Source organism: Peromyscus leucopus, chromosome 2 (assembly GCF_004664715.2).
Source record: "Peromyscus leucopus breed LL Stock chromosome 2, UCI_PerLeu_2.1, whole genome shotgun sequence".
In the NCBI taxonomy this organism is placed as follows: Eukaryota; Metazoa; Chordata; class Mammalia; order Rodentia; family Cricetidae; genus Peromyscus; species Peromyscus leucopus.
In genome coordinates, this window is record NC_051064.1 from 24,951,792 (window position 1) to 24,970,114 (window position 18,323).

The 18,323-nt window shown below is 41.2% G+C and overlaps 1 protein-coding gene across 7 annotated transcripts in view; it reads right to left on the reverse strand.

The window, feature by feature from the left end:
• Fam110b (family with sequence similarity 110 member B) overlaps positions 1-18,323 on the reverse strand; it is a 136,001-nt gene that overhangs the window by 31,662 nt on the left and 86,016 nt on the right. The window contains exon 5 of one of the 7 annotated variants that reach the window (XM_037202435.1): positions 13,338-13,484. The exons of the other annotated variants lie outside the window; for them this stretch is intronic. The gene's annotated coding sequence lies outside the window, so the exon portion shown is untranslated. The remainder of the gene's footprint in view (positions 1-13,337; positions 13,485-18,323) is intronic. 7 annotated transcript variants of the gene reach the window in all.

Genomic DNA, 18,323 nt, shown 5'->3' on the forward strand with positions numbered 1-18,323 from the left:
AGAAGATGTAAAGTAGTTTAATTGCTGATAACTTCTGGTTAACTACCATGACAACTAAATTTCAGTGTCTGAGAGGAAGGAAGAGGAAGCAGAAGAATGCTGCTTACTGGCTTGCTCCCCATAGCTTGCACAGCCTGTTCTTACATCACACAGCGTCACCTGCCCAGGATTGGTTCTGTCCATAACAACCATTAGAAGAGGACTCAGTGGTTAAGCGCACTGGCTGCTCTTCTAGAAGACCTGGGCTCAGTTCCCAGCACCCATACGGCAGCTCACAATGATCTGTAGCTCAAGTTCCAGTAGATCTGTCTCCCTCACAGACACACATGCAGGCCAAACACCAATGCGCATAAAAATGGAAGGAAGAGAGGGAGGGAGGGAGGGAGGGAGGGAGGGAGGGAGGGAAGGAAGGGAAGGAAGGAGGGAGGGAGGGAAAGAAAATGCCTCCAGGCAATCTGATGGAAGCCATCCCTCACTTGAAGTTCCCTCTTCCCAGGTGAACTAGCTTGTCCTGAATTGACAAACACGAGAACAAACAACTAACCAGCACAGGTGGGGACAACTGGTCACTTTTCTGGAGACAAGAAGGGATAAGAGAGTAATTTTCATGCAGTTACAGTCTGCCCTTCATTGCACAGCTTCGCTGGTCTGCTGTGTTTCCTGCACTCCCGGAGTATAACACAGCACATGGTGCAGAGTTTACAAGTATCTGTCAAATAAGTAAATGAACTGACCCAAATTCAAAATGCTGTAATTGGCTATGCTAGAATTCCATCCTGAACCTTTATGACTGTGAGGACACAGTTCATGAACAGGGTAGTATTTTGACTCCTTTTACACTTTTTTTTTTTGGGGGGGGGGTTCAGAAATGAAGTTTTCTCTGCTCTAAGGCATACCGGTGAAATATATTTCTCAAGGTACTCTGCAACAACTAGTGATGTATAAGCATGGAAAATGAGAGTAAGTTACAAGAAGACCTTAGGACTCTGCTCCTGGCTACTGTCTGTGTGTACTCATCTGTGTGCTTAAGCACAGAAAAATTGGAAAATGAGCCAGGAAGGCCATCTCCAAGGAACCAGACAGGGCTGGGCACCCCCAGTGGGCTATGGAATATTTAGAACACAGTATTTATCAAATGAGTCACGGATTTTTGAGCTAAGTAGAATGGTCTACAATTCATAGGGATTCCCTTTCAAATTAAAACAAAACTGTCTTAGTTAGGATTTCTATTGCTGTAATAAAACACATGACCAAACAGCAACTCTCGGAGGAAAGGGTTTATTTCTTATTTCATCTAACAGCTCTCAGGTCACACTCCACCACTTCAGCAGTTACTCGGGTTCTTTGTAACTCAGTTTCTCATTTCTAACAAGACAGAAAATATTACTCATCTCCGAGGATTGGGAAGTGAATGAACACATGGGAACTGTGTGAACAGCCCCTCACTTCCATGGCTGCTTCACCCGACTGAACATGCTCCATGAAACCACCGCTGTGCTTTTCTCTCTATCCTCAGTCACAAAATACAGGGCACCTCTGATCCACTGAAGCCCAAGAAGATGAAGTAAAAAATTATAGGAATAAGCAACTTGTAATCTTTAGTTTTTGGTATACTGTACTGTCATAATTATCCTACTTTAATATATTGTTATCGAACTCTTACCATGCCTTATAGCATTATAAGGATTGGCGTTATTACAGCATTATAATATTGGAGTTATCTGTGACTTAAGACATCTGTTGAGTCAAACTGGTGAGAGTTAGAGGAGACTATTCTATACCTAAATTATACAACTTGTTCGGGTAAATATGAAGAAAAGTATGTTTTGGTTTTGAGACAGCAGAAGTCCTGGGTCATATGCTTGAGTTAAGGATGGATGAACTTGGAGAGCACAAAATCTCTGAAGCTACTGTGAGGCTGGCTGTGGTGCTGGAAGCCACGGGAGCAAGGGTGAACATGTTTGAGAATGCTAGTTACATTATATATAAACAACAGTATTTAAAGGAAGTTCTCATCTTTATGAAAATATGCAATTTGTTCTTGTATCTTTGCCATTATAAATAGTTATTCAGTAAAATCTATCTGGCACTTAAGTAACAGCAAGAATAGATTATAAGAACAAGGCTTTTGGATTAATAACATCCCTTCCTACAGATGGACTCTAGCAGGATGTCTGTGTCTGCCCCACGTCATAGTTCTACGCTAGGAAAACAGTCTCTCTGTACGAATTCTAGCGTTTGAGTTCTTAGTGAGCTTTTCTCTAAGTGACATCTGGCCCAGAGGTCAGGCCAGAGCGAACTTATTATGAAGTGCGCAGGGCACCGAGAGACACTCTCATGCACAGAATCCCAAAGTAAAGCGGCATGGACTATAAATGGGCACAGGCTTCTCAAACAGGAGGTGACGCCGGAAGTCCCTGTGCTCCCTTCACCGCTTCCTAACATTTCAGCTAAGATGTGGACCTGAAACAACTACAGCCAGGAAATCCCATGAAATGACAGTCAAGGTAAGTAGCCAGGATGCATTCTTTACTAACCAATCATTCCTAGGTGCAGATTTGTTCCTCTATTGCTGTGGTCTGAATGTGACCTGCTAACATTTCCAGGTTGAAATCTAACACTTCCTGCAGCAGCGCTGGCCAGCAGCCCAGGAAGGAGGAGCTACAGCACAAATCCTAACTGGTCTTAACAAAAACTTGGAGTCAGATACTGGGGTAATGCTGAAAAATAAGAGAAGTAAAGGAGCAAGCCACCAGAGAGACTTCTAATCTCTACCAAATCCTCAGCCCGAAAGGGCCTAGACCCTGTCTCCACCCCGCCTTATCACCTCCTGTCTCCACCCAGCCATATCACTTCCTGTCTCCGCCCAGCCATATCACTTCCTGTCTCTACCCAGCCATATCACTTCCTGTCTCTACCCAGTCATATCACTTCCTGTCTCTGCCCAGCCATATCTCTTCCTGTCTCTGCCCAGCCATATCACTTCCTGTTTCCTTCTCCCAAGTACTAGGATCAAAGGCATGAGATCCCAAATGCTGGGATTAAAAGTGTGTGTCTCCAAAGTACTGTGTGGGCACCAGGTGTGGGCACCACATGTAGCACAAATCCTAACTGGTCTTAATAATAAAAACACAGAGTCAGATATTGGGGTAAATGCTAAAAGATCAGAGAGACAAAGGAGCAAGTCACAACCACTTCTTACCTCTACCAAATCCTCAGACTGAAAGGGCCAAACTCTTGTCTCCACGCTGCCTTATCACTTCCTCTCTCCACCTAGCCATATCACTTCCTGTTTCATCCTCCTAAGTACTGGGATCAAGGGCATTAGATTCCTAGTGCTGGGATTAAAGGTGTGTGCCACCACTGCCTGGCCTCTAGTGGCTAGCTCCACACTCTGATCTCCAAGCAAGCTTTATTTGTTACAGCACAAACAAAGTATCACCACAAGGAGTCCTATGAATCTCCTTGGAACGGGATGAGGAGAACTGTATTTTTTCTCTATGCATTGCGATGACCCAGCAACACTGTCCATCGAACCAGGAAGTGGGCCCTCAACAGATACCAGTCTACTGCCATCGAGACCTTAGTCCCACAGAATTCTGACAAGTGAACTTCTGCTGGTGGAGCCCCTCTGATTACTGTCTGTACATATGGTAGTCCAGATGGACTGCCGCTGAATTCATCAGAAACCTTTGAAAACACTTGGGACTCACAAAGATGAATATTTCACCTGAAGGTGTATTTGGGAACACATTGCTAGAAATTACTCCCAGATTTATGGGGATAAATACTCAGAGGGACTAGGTCAGGATGAAGCCGGGGATGTGTGCCAACAAGGTGCAGCTCACGAGGAGAGTCCAGGGTCCCAGTGTAGCTGATCTTCAGCACAATCCTGCACCGTGAGCAGGCTACACCACCTCCCGGGTACGAATGCAGGCTACTGCTAGTGCTGTCAACATCCTCACGAGCCACAGCTTGCTAACACGTACTTTGGAGGTCTCTCTCTTTATAAGGTGATAGTTTTCAAACAAAAATGAATTACAAGTTCACAGAAATAAGGAAGCTGTTGACATGAAGATACTAACTTTAAACCTGCATATTGTAATTCGAAACTGTACTAAGAACTATACAAAGCAAGATTAAATTTTGTTACCAATGACTTGTGCTTGAAACGTAACCAAGCCAAACTGTAAATATCCATGGACAAACTTATTTAACTTAAATCAGTTAAGTAAGACATGGCAAGTGCCTAATACATTGTTAAACACAAAGTAGGTGCTAAATGAATGAGTGAGAGAACATAACACACCTCCCTCCATTCCTACCTGTTGTTGGAGAGTGGAACGATACATGAGAGCTGGGGCTGGCCTTGCACTAATATGTACACGTAGAATACTGCTTTCTGTTTGCAAGAAGGGACACTCAGATTGGTAAATAATATAAAACATAAAATTAGCTTATTATGATTAACACATATCATCATTCAAAGGCAATATTTTCCTAACATGAAGTTTAAGAATTATTATAATCAGGTAGTAGTGCCCAATCAATCAGTTTATGGAATTATAAATGATGCTATAAAGAGAATAATAAAATTCTAAACAGAGCCTGAGCTAGCTCCGTGCTTGGCTACTGTGCTTTAGACTCTTCTCCCTGAACATCCCTCACAGGCATGTTTGTTTCTCTTTCTATATCTCTGTTAAAATACTGGGCACAGTCTAACACTGCTGCTTTAATAGTTAAATGTTTTGTATATAATCGCCTGTATTATTTACTTTTCTGTTGCTGTGGTAAAAACCCACGGGCAAATTTCAGGAAGAGGCAGTTTATTTTGGCTCATGGTTCTAGCATGAGTTCTCCATGGTAGGGAGGCTTAGCCGCAGCAAGCAGCAGGTATGGCACTAGGAAGCTGAGTGCTCAGATGCCAGCTGCAGGGTGAACCGGATGTGGAGTGAGGCTACATACACTCAGAGCCCACTCCAGTGACACACTTCCTCCAATATGGGCACACCTCCTAATCTCTCCAGTGAGTCTATGGGGATATTCTTATTTAAACCACTACATCATCAATCTCTGGAAATTTTTCTCAAAGAAATGAAAAAAAAAATAGTTCTTCCAATCTAATTTTCTACTCTGTTAACCTACATTTAAAGGAAAAGGAATCATAATATTTGACCAACAATGAAGTTGAAATCAAGTTTTGAATATTCCAGAATAAGAGTCAAAGTTTCCCCCATGTTTCTAAATCTCAAGAAGAAATTTGTTTTTAATATTGTATTCCACAGTGTGAATATAGATAATAATGTGCCATAGATTTCAAAATTTCTAATAACAAACTTCAAATGTTCTACCACACACAAAAAAGTTACATATTTGAAGCAATGGGTACATTTACTGACTTGATTTAGTTATTGCGGTGTATTTTGTAAATAATGCCATTTTGTACCTCATTTAGGAGATCATAAATTGTCTATATGTAATAACAAAGAAATTATTAAAAAATGCTATTGGGTAAGAAATCATTGAAATGCACATGCCTTTGCTTACATCCCAATTAAATGTTAACAGTTCAAGAAGCAGTGCGATGCTATATATATATATTTAACTATGGTACCAACACTACACTTATATCTTCTGTGTGACTTAAATTAATCATTGATTCTCTTAAGATTTAAAGTTTTAAGAATTTTAATGCCAGGCAGTGGTGGCACACACCTTTAATCTCAGCACTTGGAAGGCAGAGCCAGGTGGATCTCTGTGAGTTCGAGGCCAGCCTGGTCTACAGAGCAAGATCCAGGACAGGGACCAAAACTACACCGAGAAACCCTGTCTCAAAAAACAAAACAAACAAACAAAAAGAATCTTAATCTTTCTTTTTCTCTACCATTTAAAATGTATAATAATGTCACAAAGTGTCTCTATAAACAGATTTCTTCCCTTTTTATAATCACAGAACTAATTAGTCTTCCATTTTAGCTCATGTTAAACCATAAATACACATCACTTCCTTCTCCCACCAAAACACCAGGGGTGATAGAGAAACATCTACCTTGGAGGGTTTCCTAAATAAATAATTCTGATCAATTCTTTATTTTTAAAAAAGATAACTGAAAGCAGAACAAATTTCCATTAGTTTCAAATCATCAATTATTTCTGTGAATAGGAGCTTCAGGTCTTGTGGTGCTCATGCAGCCATTCTTGAGGGAATTCCATTTCCCTGCGTTGCTCCACAGACAGCGCTGGAAAAGAATCATGGGCACAGAAGGAGGGCGTGGTGTCTACAGTTTCCCTGGGTCTCCTTCCTGGGCTTCCGCATAAGTGGCCTGAATAAATCACAGTAAGTGTTTGCTGCAGGCTCCACTCACTCCCATAATGAGTTGGCTGCATAAAGGGCAGGTTAAAGGCATGGAGACCGTAAGGATGTTCTTTAGTCTGAGCGTTAGAAACCAGGGCAGGCTGCCCTGCTGGCTTTGGCAATGCTACAACTTTGTGTCTCTGGTGGCACTGAGAATGCCTGCTGGCCTGTCAGTGTCCTGGGCATCTTGCCACTGTCCAGGATTCCTAACCCCCTTTCTGGACAGCCCTCCTCAACTGTGGCCGTGGAGCTTGAGTGTGAGCCACCCCAGGCTCCAAACTGACCTCCTACCCAACCACCTCATCTACCCAGTCAGAGCTGGTGCAGCGTCTGGGCAGGATTAACACGGTAGAAAAGGAAAACTGTCATTTTCAGGGCCATTGTTAGGAACAGCTACTGTGTCTTTCTTTAAAACTAATAAGTGAATTAAGCCCTGGGGGCTTTAATAGTTCTATTTCCACAGACTCTTGCCATGGCCAAATTTGTTCAGCAAAAAATTATTCTTGTACACATTATGTTAAATTTGTCAAATTGGAGTTCAGTCTTTCTTGGTGCCTGCACTGTTAAGTACTTGGTAACTGACCTAAGCTTGGACTCATTCACTTGGTACTTCGGCAGTTATTTGTAGAGCGGGAACTGTGGGCCGCGCTTCAGACTTCGTGTTAGGAGTGGTGTGAAATGATGTACAGATATGACACAGAGGTCAAGGTCGAGTAGAAAAAGATGAAAGTGAAGCAGGCCACCTAGAGACGATATCTGCGCATGTGAACAAGAAGAGTGCTCTGCTAAAAACTTGCTGTTTACTGTTAGCTAGATCCTCAACAACCCAACCTCCCCCATGAGTCTCTAATTGGAACTGAAAGGGTTAAGTGAGCAGACATCATGCTGTCACATACCCATGCCTTGTGGCCACCCCACAGACAGAAGGTATTCTGTTATTACGTATAGCCCACTTGAAGAAGAAGTAATGAGGTTCCTAGAGTGAGTGGAGAATAATTTCTCATTTTAGCTGCAGCTCACTAAATGATGAAGTGGGAGGTAGGACAGGGACTCTGGGTGTGTGGAAACTTTTGAGCAACTTTGGCATCCATGAAAAGCCAGATCAGGGAGGGCGGGGAAGTCACTCATGATGGATGGAAAGAGAACAGTGGGACTGAAACACCCGCACACCCTGAGGTGGGTATTCTGGGGGTAAGGGCAGCAGCAGTTCCAGGATAGTCATCTTTCAAAATCAACCAACTTCAACATTTTAGATTATAGTTTTGTATTGTAAGGTTGAATGAAACAAGTTCTAATTATTTTAGATGTTTAAAAATAAAATGATTTGCATGCCTATTAAATAAGAGACCATGAATCCTCTACCTTGATGATTTACACTAGCAAATAATACTAGACTCACAGCCCTCATGAGACCGGAACTGTCATTAGAACCTGATCTGTATAGCACCTCATTTGGCCATCTGCCTGTAGAATGTACTAGTTAAGCCCTCTTTTTGAAACACACAGAGCAAAATAAAGTTTAGACTGTACAACATTTCATTGAAAACTACTCATGAGTTTTTAAATTCCCAATTTTTAGATTGCTGAACATTTTCCATGACAAATACAAGAAGGTCCACCATTCTGTAATCAGAAGGCAGCAGTGACTTCGCCCGCCTCCCTGCACCCTCAAGGTATGCATTCATGGCTCCAAACAACTGGGGATCATGAATTTGAGGGAAAACACTGTACTAAACATGTACAGATGTTCTTCAGGTCATTATCCCCCCAACTAGAAGAGCTCAACAAGTATTCACACTGCATTAAGTATTGAAAGTCATTCAGAGGTGACGTAAAGCAAATGGGAAAGACTGTGCAGGGCATATGCAAACATTTCTATTTTATGTAAGTGACTCCACCATCTGAGGATTTGTTATCTGAGGGGAGCCCTGAAGTAGCCATGTACGTTATCAACAGGCAGTGTATTGCCTTTAAAAGAGTAACAATGTACTTACAAGTAGCAATGGTAATATGGGAGTTAGTGTGTTAGCCATCTAAAACCCCAATGGCAAGGGTAGCATCTATCTTTCACTACAGTCTTTGCTTTGCCAAATTCTAAGTATAAAAATAATATAAATGAAAGTTGTGCAATTTGTATTTAGTGGCAAAAATTTTGACCCTTCTGTGACTCTTAAATACATTTTACCATTATAGTGTGTACATAATGAGTATAACTTAAAACACTATAATTGACAAGCACATTGAGACTGTGTGTGTGTGTGTGTGTGTGTGTGTGTATGTGTGTGTGTGTGTGTGTGTGCGTGCATGTATTTCTTATCAGGACGGATTGGAATAAGTTCATCCTATCACAGTGCATACAATGTGGTGAGCATCCATTCTACACTTGGTTTACTGTCCTGTCAGCTTCCATTTAACCCTTCATAGTTTCAATAAGTTCCAAGTCCATCTCTGGTGATTCCTTTGGTGGTAAGCTCAGTGATAGCATTGTTTTTTGTTTATTTGTTTTGGTACATCTGATCCTTTGTTTCATGTGCTGGCTAGTTTTATGTTAATTTGATGTAAGCCACAGTTATCTGGAAGGAGGGAATCTCAGTTGAGAAAATGCCTCCATAAGATCTGGCTGTAAGGATTTCTCTTAATTAGTGATCAATGGGGGAGGCCCTAGCCCAATTGTGAGTGGTGTTATTGCTGGGTGCTATAAGAAAGCAGGCTGAGCAAACCATGGGGAGCAAGCCAGTAAGCAGCACCTATCCAGGGCCTCTGCATCAGCTCCTGTCTCCAGGTTTCTGCCCTGTTTGAATTCCTGTCCTGACCTCCTTCAATAATGAACAGCAATGTGGAAGTGTAAGCCAAATAAACCCTCTCCTCCCCAGCTTGCTTTTTAGTCATAGTGTTTCATTGCAGCAACAGAAACCCTAAGAAAAGTCACACCATTCCACATTCCTAAGCAACCAGTCTGGCTCTCACTGAGTCACTCTTGCTGGACAAAAGTCTCTAGAGACAAGATCTAGATCACTGGCAGTCACCTATATCCTTGTGGTTCAAGTTTCACCCCCAGAAGCACCGCTTGTTCTTACTCTGCTGACCCGACTGTCAGCCAGTTTCTCTTTAAGTGCCTGTTTCTATACAAGTTCACATGAGTCAACCTGGAGAGACAAGCAGGCAACACAGTCAGAGCACTCACTCTCATCTGTGGGCACTGAACCCAAGGTGACCACAGCCCTACCACCGATGGGGCTGAAAGCCTCGAAAGAACCGCCATCACCACCCACTGCTGAGGACAGGCACCTGCTGTTTACATACTAATTTGTGGAAGGAAGAGCTAGCTCCGAGGTTTGTATTTTGTATAAGTGCAGTTATCATTACTTGAACTATGGTGATGGGAAACTGGTTTGTTGAACTAGAATATAATAACTGGAAATCATGCAGATTGGAACCATGTAAGCAAAAAGTAATGATTAGAAGCAATTTAAATCCACTAGATGAATTGTTCTAATCCAACAAGCTGCAATAGAGAACTGTTAATTTATTTATGCTGAGAAAGAAACCACCAACTTCCCAAGCTTTGCATAAACATTTGAAATTGAAAAGAATATCTGGATATAGGAAAAAATGAAAAAAAGGATCATCTGAAACTAATCAATTCTTTCATATTCAATAAAAATTGTTTAAAAAATGACAGTAGTTATTGGGTATTCCCTTGAGTCACTCAACCTGGAGGAAACCGGGGAACACTGAGTGAAGTAGCTTGCCTGGCAGGCCAGTCCATCATGAGGTGGCAGAGCTGCAACAAAATGCAGCGGCAGGGTTGTCCTCAACCTTAGGAAACAGAGAGCTCAAAGCACTTCCAGGAAAACAGCGAAGTCTCACAAACCGTCACATTCCCCATATTAAATACACACTGTCCCAAGGCAACTAGCCGCCTTGTGGAGAACAAGTTTTGAGCTGTATGCCTGATGGGCACCTTTCTGAGGAAGCTCACTTACTGTAAAATGGGCAATGGGGAAGACACCTGCCGGTATGAAGCCTCTTCAATACCTCCAATAACATGATGTGGTGGGCATAAAGGTACCTATTAAAATGCAGCCTATACTTTCAGAAAATGGGTGTCTCAGTTAGGGTTTCTATTGCTGCAAAGAGACACCATGACCACTTCAACTTTATGAAGAAAAACATTTAATTGAGGCTGGCAGTTTATAGTTTCAGAGCTCCATTATTGTCATGGTGAGAAACATGGCAGTGTGCAGGCAGACATGGTGCTGGAGAAGGAATGGAGAGTTCTACATGTTGACCCACAGGCAGCAGAAGGAAGCTATGTACCATATTGGGTATAGCTTGAGCATATAAGACCTCAAAGCCCACCCCACAGTGACACACTTCCTCCAACAAGGCCATACCTCCTAATAGTGCCACTCCCTATGGGCCAAGCATTCAAACACATGAGCCTATGGGGGGCCATTCCTATTCAAACTACCACAAAGGGTTTTGTGCTTTCTCCTTTAATTAAATGCTTTTCCATTTTTAAGAAATCATTGAGACATGTTACCTGAGAATCTCTATGGAATATTATTTTCTGGAATATTATGATTGGTTATATGTGCATATAATCAAATAAAATTTCAAATATTTAAGTAATACTGTAAAAGGCAATTGAATATAATGACTTCTTGACAGTATCTATCATATGGAAGTAAAGACTTGACAAATTATGGGAATAATTGTTTAAAGTGGTTAAAATAATATATTTCAACACAGAAAGCTACAAAAAAGCTGACTTTTAATAAATTTATATTATTTGAAAGTACTTATAACTGCCATCTATTTGTCTTTCAATGGATGGTTTTCTCTCGGGTCCCTACACCAACTCCTAACAACCTATCATTACACCCACAGGTAAAGTATCATTCAACCCTCACCAGGGAAGCTTTTGTTTACAGTAGATGATGACTGACACAGAGACCCTCACCTTGCTAAGGAACAGAGAGTAAGCAACTCCAGAATGCTCAGCCCTAAATAGAATGTATGTACTGCACCCCCACAAGGGTTGGGTGTCATTGCAGAGAAGGGAGGTGGGAAGACAGTAAGAACCAGAGGCAGTGGGCAACTACAAGGAAACAGTGTCTTCAGGACACAGCAGGGCAGGTGCACATGAACTTACAGAGCTGGTGACAGTATGTGTGTGTAAGACCTGTGCAAGCTGAAGCCAGACCAACTCCCAGCATGGTGACTGTAAGCTACTGGAGAAAAAGAGAGTCAGTTTTCTGTAGGTGTGGAGGGCCACACACCCAAGAATGTTTGGGTAGATCAAATTGGCTTTGATGGGGGTGAGGAGGAAATAAAGTTGGGTGGGAAGAGAAGTGGGGGTAGAAATCAAAATGTAATCAAAATCTGTTGCAGGAATTTCTGAAAGAACAGCAATAACAACAACAAATCCCAAACCTGAGCATCTGGTTGTAAAGGTTTTGTTGCTATTTTTGGAAAAAACAGGTAGTGTCCCTTTCTGTCGTAATTCTGCATTCCATGCCAAGAAACACTCAATCATGTTTTTGACAGGTAAACCTTGAAAGATGAGTGCCATAGAAAAGGTGGAGCATGCAATATAAGCACTCTAAGAAAAGATGTCTCCTATTAGTCTTTCAATCATTTACTTAGCACACACACAGTTCATGGCAGGAAAAGTGATTCAAAAGATAGTTTCAGCTTGTGATAAGACTGAATTCTTACTTAGCCATTGCCCAGATAATTAGACAATGAGAGAGAATGGAGGGGAGAGGAAGGGAGAGAAGCTTAGCCAGAGGAAGAAAGAGGGCAGACTTCAAAGACAAGCACTGAAGGAACAGTTGGGGGGGGGGAGGTGGGGGAGGGGCTGTCTAAAGCAGTGATGCTGGAGATGGGCTTTCAAGAATGCGAGCTTCACCCAACCCCTACTCACCTTCACACACAGTGTATGGAGGGCCAGGATTACAAACAAGATGTGACGAAAATGTGAACCACTGTGACTAGTTTTTGAACCGTTATAGCTCCAAGAAGTTAAAGTTTATTACTTAGGGACTTGTTGTCAAAGTTGATTTGGGAGAGACCCAGAGTGTCTGCTATAGAAATAAGACCCCCCCCCACCCAGCATTACATTTATTGAACAAACTGCACAAACTTCCTGTTTATTCCAAGACCCACACTGATCATGAGAACTGCATATTCCCTTAATTGAAACAAGAATTTCTCTGTGCCATGTACAACTGTTTGAATTCAGCAGTTTTAAATAGTGTGTGCTGCACTGTGTCCTGTGGAGCAGATGAGGACACAAAAGCTTCTTCATATACATTTCCTATCATGTTACAGTTTGTGAACCTCTCCACGGTACTGATGGTGCTGGCCTGAGTGACTGCTCAGTGTCCACCCTGGTTTCTGAAACACCTAGCTCAGCTGGGGCTTTACGTTCAATACGCAGGTAGAGACGTGCAGCCTTGGGAAGGGGAGACAGAAGTAGAGAACACTGGCACTGGCACCGGAAATAAAAGGAAAGGGAATGACAGCCTACGGTCAGCAGGAAAAGAAGGGAAGAGGAGTGGTGGAGGAGACATACTCGGCTACCTGTTGCATGCTATGAGCTACACCATCAAATCTCACATGAAAATCAATTCATGTAATGGAATTAACAGTAATAATTGCCCAGTGCATTACTTCCCACAGTTAGGAATCTTATCATCGAGTCTATAGTTGTTTGTCTAATTTAAAAGCATATTCTTAATCAGTTAATTAGGATATATTCTGAAGTAATAGCCATACATAGGGAACATGTAATATTTTTGAAAATCAAATTATATACAAAGGAGGATTAAGTCCTCTAGCAATCAGAGTCCATATTAATCTTGTTTGTAGATTATTTTTAATCTGAAATTTGTAGGCAACCTTGTTATCTCCCAATGCTTTTGTTCTCAAGCACAATTTTAGGTTGAATTTTTTCAAGTTCTGACAACTGTACCTGCTATTTCCTCAAATGCTGCAGGGTGACCAGTTGAATCACAGTGACACAGTGGTGGCTTTGTTTGTGGTCTGGGTCTCTTAGCATCTTCACTCTGCTTTCATGTGAACACACACTTAAAAAGTGTTGGTGAAGAAGCTGGAGTCACTGGTAATGATAAAAAAAAAAAAAAAAAGATGCAGTGGTCTTGAAAATGACTAAAAGTAGCATTCCCATTGGAGATTTTAAGTTTTAAATGTCATCTGTGGACTCTGAAAACAGCAAAAATACCAGTCGGCCACTGCTGCAGCTCCAATTATGGCTCAGCTGTCTCCCGGGGACTCAGAGGAGCTTGTGTTCTGGGATTCCCCCTGGGAAGGTTGCTCCTGCCTCCTGGCTCCAGGTGCAGCCTGCAGCTGAAAGGAAATAGGCGCCAAGAGGTACAGACAGTGCTCAGAGATGTGCTGTGCCACTTAGAACCATGGCAGTTTGTTGGCTGGAAGCATCGGTCCACAACAATCGAATTACAGTGTAGTAAAGGACTATGAAGAAATAAATTTTAACAATGTGTATATTAAATAATAACTGTCTGCCTATTAATGTGGCACTAAACATGCCCAGGAAGAACAGAGCTCAGAGCTGAATTATGTATTAAGGAAGAATGGTGAAGAGTGAGTAAATATAAACTTGCTTTCCGAAGTTTCAAAGATATGCTTAAATGCTGTTATTCATCCTATATTTAAGTAATTATTATTCTGCATTAGTGTCATTTTTAAAACTACATTTAAATGTTTAAGTGTGTCACAATTCACTATGCCACTAATGATTTCTGTTCACCTCCTGAGATATTTCTCCCACCTTTCAGTTAAGAAGTGAACTAGAGCCATGCAGTGGTGGCACACACCTTTAATCCCAGCACTGGGAGACACTAACAGGTGGGTCTCTGTGAGTTTGAGGCCAGCCTGGTCTACAGAGTAAGTTTCAGGACAGTTAGGGCAACACAGAAAAACCCTATTGAGAAACCAAAACCAAAACTAAAAAAAAAAAAAAAAAAAAAAAAAAAGGAACTAGATTCGAAACACTGCAACCAAAACCTACTGTAAATGGAGAAAGTGAAATTATATATGCTTTCTTTGATCTGACACAGGCATGGTAAATACAGCATGTCTCCATAAGGCTGTTAGAATTTAAAGCACAAAATAATGCACAAACAGTAAAGCTGACTAAATAAAATTACATTCTTCCAGATGTTTTCCCACCAAACCTAAAACAGTGCTGAGATGCTAGCCTTGGTCGGGTGCAATAACAGGGGAGCCCGCCTGGTAAGAGCAGGTCTGACTTAGCGCTGTTAGTTACATCACATTCAATAACATCCTGATATTTGCAATTTTATATAGATGCTTTTGAAAAAATAAAACCAGAGTCTTATTCTAGATACATTTTTATTTTTTTCTAAAACCAGTGTAGAGTTCATATTCCAGGAACTAGCCAGGAGGGTTTATAAAGTACTAAGCTGTTTCCATGGCAACTGGCTGCTTTGCAGTGGAGAGATAAGTTCACATATTTCTTGTATCCCAGAGACCACACAGGGGGAAGAGATGCCTGAATTTGGGATTTTCAGGGTCAGTATCAATAATTATTTGGGGTAAGGTTTTTATTCTTATAAGAATGTCAGGAGGGAAGTTGGCATTAATATTTGAAAGTTACCTGTTCTTAAATGTTTCCCTATTCTTTGGTCTGCCTAAGACCATCAGGAAATCAGTAATGCTTTTTGGGGGGTATGCTAGTGCTAAAGTGATGCCCAAAATTCTCTTCAAGTCATGCTATGACTTACAGATGGTTTGACTGCAAACTTCTGTTGCTGAATCTTGGGAGAGAGGAGCTGCTGGGGCAAAGACAGGACCTTTGCAACCCCATGTGTGCTGCAGTGAGTGGCCATGGTTCATTTCACAGTGTGATGCAATTTTCTAGTCCTTGAAAGTTATTACCAACTATTTAGAATAATCAAGAAATGCAGGTTAGTAGTTAGTCATTGCAATCAAACTTGTAGTCATATTAGGTATGTTTTCAAGGTCAAGCAGAGGTCAAGCAGAGATATATTTTAGATATTTAGATATTCAGAGATCAGCAGAATATGGCATTTAAGATGTTTTAATAACATAAATTTGTTTATTAGTTTTCAGTTGGTAATACAAGTTAGGATAGAAAGTGAATTAGATACATTTTGGACTCACCAAAATAGGATAGATAATGGAATATTTTTGCTGAATTTGTCAAATGCAAATGGAATAGACATTGTTGATATATTTATTGCCTGTATATATTATAGTTATTGTACTTATTGTATATAGTTTTTCTTATATTATAATTTTATTTTAGACAATAAAGGGGAAATGTGGTAATATTTGATTTGTGAACCCCAATAAAGCTTATCTGAGCATCAGAGGAGAAAGCTAGTCACTATACTAAACACAGAGGTCAAGCAGCAGTGGCATAGGCCTTTAATCCTAGCATTCAAGGCCACACTGGGAGCAGAGCCATGCGTGGTGGCACATGCCTTAAATTCCAACACTAGTTAACCATAAAAGTCTGGAGGTTTGTACAGACTGACAGGGACTGACAGAGCTGGGCAGAAAGAAGAAGTGATGTAGCTGGGTGGAGAGAGGAAGTGAGATGGCAGGGACAGAAAGGATATAGGTGTGAGTGTATAGGAAATGTCTCTGTCTGGAGGCTGGGGAGTTGGCAAGGTGAGGTTGGCTGTGGCTTGTCTTATTCCCATTGATCTCTCAGTTTTTATCCCAATATCTAGCTCTGGGCTTTTTAATTAATAAAACTGTTTAGCAATTTGTCTTACATCTCTGGGCCTCCACACAGGGTCACCTCAGCTACATACCTGGTCTTAGTGGTTTTCCTTAGTTGTGGAGGGAGATTTCATAACTCCTTTCTTCTGTCCTTGACTCTAAAGCCAGAACCACATGGACAAACCTGCCAACTTCTGCTGCTTAATGGGGCTGGAACATGGCCTCCTTGTTCAATTGCATCTTCACCAGCTTCCTATTTTCAGTAGTTACCTTCACTGCCTAAGCTTGGCTGTCCTGAAACTGGATATGTAGACCATGATGGTTTCAAACTCAGGGATCCATCTGCCTCTGCTTTCTGAGTTCCAGGATTAAAAGTATGCACTACCACACCCAACTCAAAGCTTTTCTTTAATCCTTTTCACAAGTTGGATACTTAGCTGTGTAAGATCTTGCCTTGAGGTTACAACTCCTTTTAATCCATTTTTTAATCTGTTTATCTCCTTGAACATAGGATTTAACTCCATTCCATTTGCTGGTGCCCCTTTTCTCCTCAAATTATACATTTTGTATTTTTCCTTGCTCAGCTTGTACCTTTTCATTATAAATTTTCATTAGAGTTACCACACAACAGAATCTATACTAGCCTATTTTGAGATTTCTTCTGACAATGGAATTAATCCAAATCTCTTCATTTTAGCATCAGGCAGACTCTTTGGACAAGGGCAAAAAGCAGCTATATTCTTCACCAAAATATCACAAGAATGATCTCTAGTTAACATAGTAAAATTCTTCTCCTTTGAAACCTCTTGAGTCAGGCCCCCACTGTTCAAATCACCCTCAGCACCACTGTTTTCCATGTTCCTACTGGATGGCTCATGAAGCAGTGCTTAAAGCATTCCACTGTTTTCCTAACCCAAAGCACCAAAGTCCACATTCCTCCAAACAACAACATGGCCAGGCCTATCATAACAATACCCCAGTCTCTGGTACCAACATCTGTTTTAGTTAGGGTTACTATTGCTGTGAAGAGATACCATGACCACCACATACCTTATAAAGAAAAACATTTAATTGGATGGATTACCTTTATGGCAGGGGAAAAGTAGCATGGAGGCAGACAGGTAGCCAAGAGTTCTACATCTTGATCCATAGGCAACAGGAAGTTAACTGTTACACTGGGTGTGGCTTGAGCATATATAAGACCTCAAACCTTGCCTCCACAGTGACATACTTCCTCCAACAAGGTGACATCTACTCCAACAAGGCCACATCTCTTATAGTGTCACTCCCTATGAGCCAAGCATTCACATACATGAGTCTATGGGGTCACACCAAAAATTGTCTTTTCAAATTGTCATTAATTAGAGCCTTATTTTTGTTTGTGGTCTATTTATCACAGGAAATCATAGCCTCTAATAGAAAAAAGTAAAAAAAAAAGAAAGAAATCCCCTTCAGATACTTAGTAAAAGGTAACTCAAGCCCTCACAAGTAAATTTATCCATAAGACTGAGTTAGTATGAGATGAAGATACTATTTCAGAAGCACAATGGAGGAAAGCAGCCATCAGATAAAAATGTCAGCCATCTACCTTTAGATCCTCAATGCAAATGACAAAGTTGAAAAAAGAGCCCCAATTTCCTCAGTACTGTAGAAATAATAGGCTAGACACAGATGACCTTCAATTGACTCAACACTTTATGATCCCTTTATACTAATATCCACCAACTCCAGTGGGTGCTGCGAGGAGGTGCCTGTGATGGACAGACTCCATAGCAGATGTGAAATAAAACCACTCAGCTGTGAAGGTTTTTATTTCAGCTTCTCCTGCCCTTTGTTGGACTATTTGATTGTCATCCTAAAACTTCAGAGCCATACTGAGAGGTTTTACTACTGCTAACGGAATATTCATGGCACTGGTTTCTCAGGCTGTCAGAAAAAGTATTTATGCACACAAGAGTATAAAACTGTTGTAACAGCAAAACACCACAGATTTACAAGCGTTCTTGGTTATAAGGCAGCTGATGAGCACAGTGTTCACCCTGCAAGCTGTCTAATCCAAAGTCCAGGGTTAGAAGGAAAAAACTGTCCTTGACTGTTTTTGGACAAAATACTGCTTCATCTTCATCCTGATGCTCTTTCTCTTGCATACTGCCACCACCATGAAGGCAGTATGCTAAGATGATGCTCAGTTTGCTTGCTAATCCCA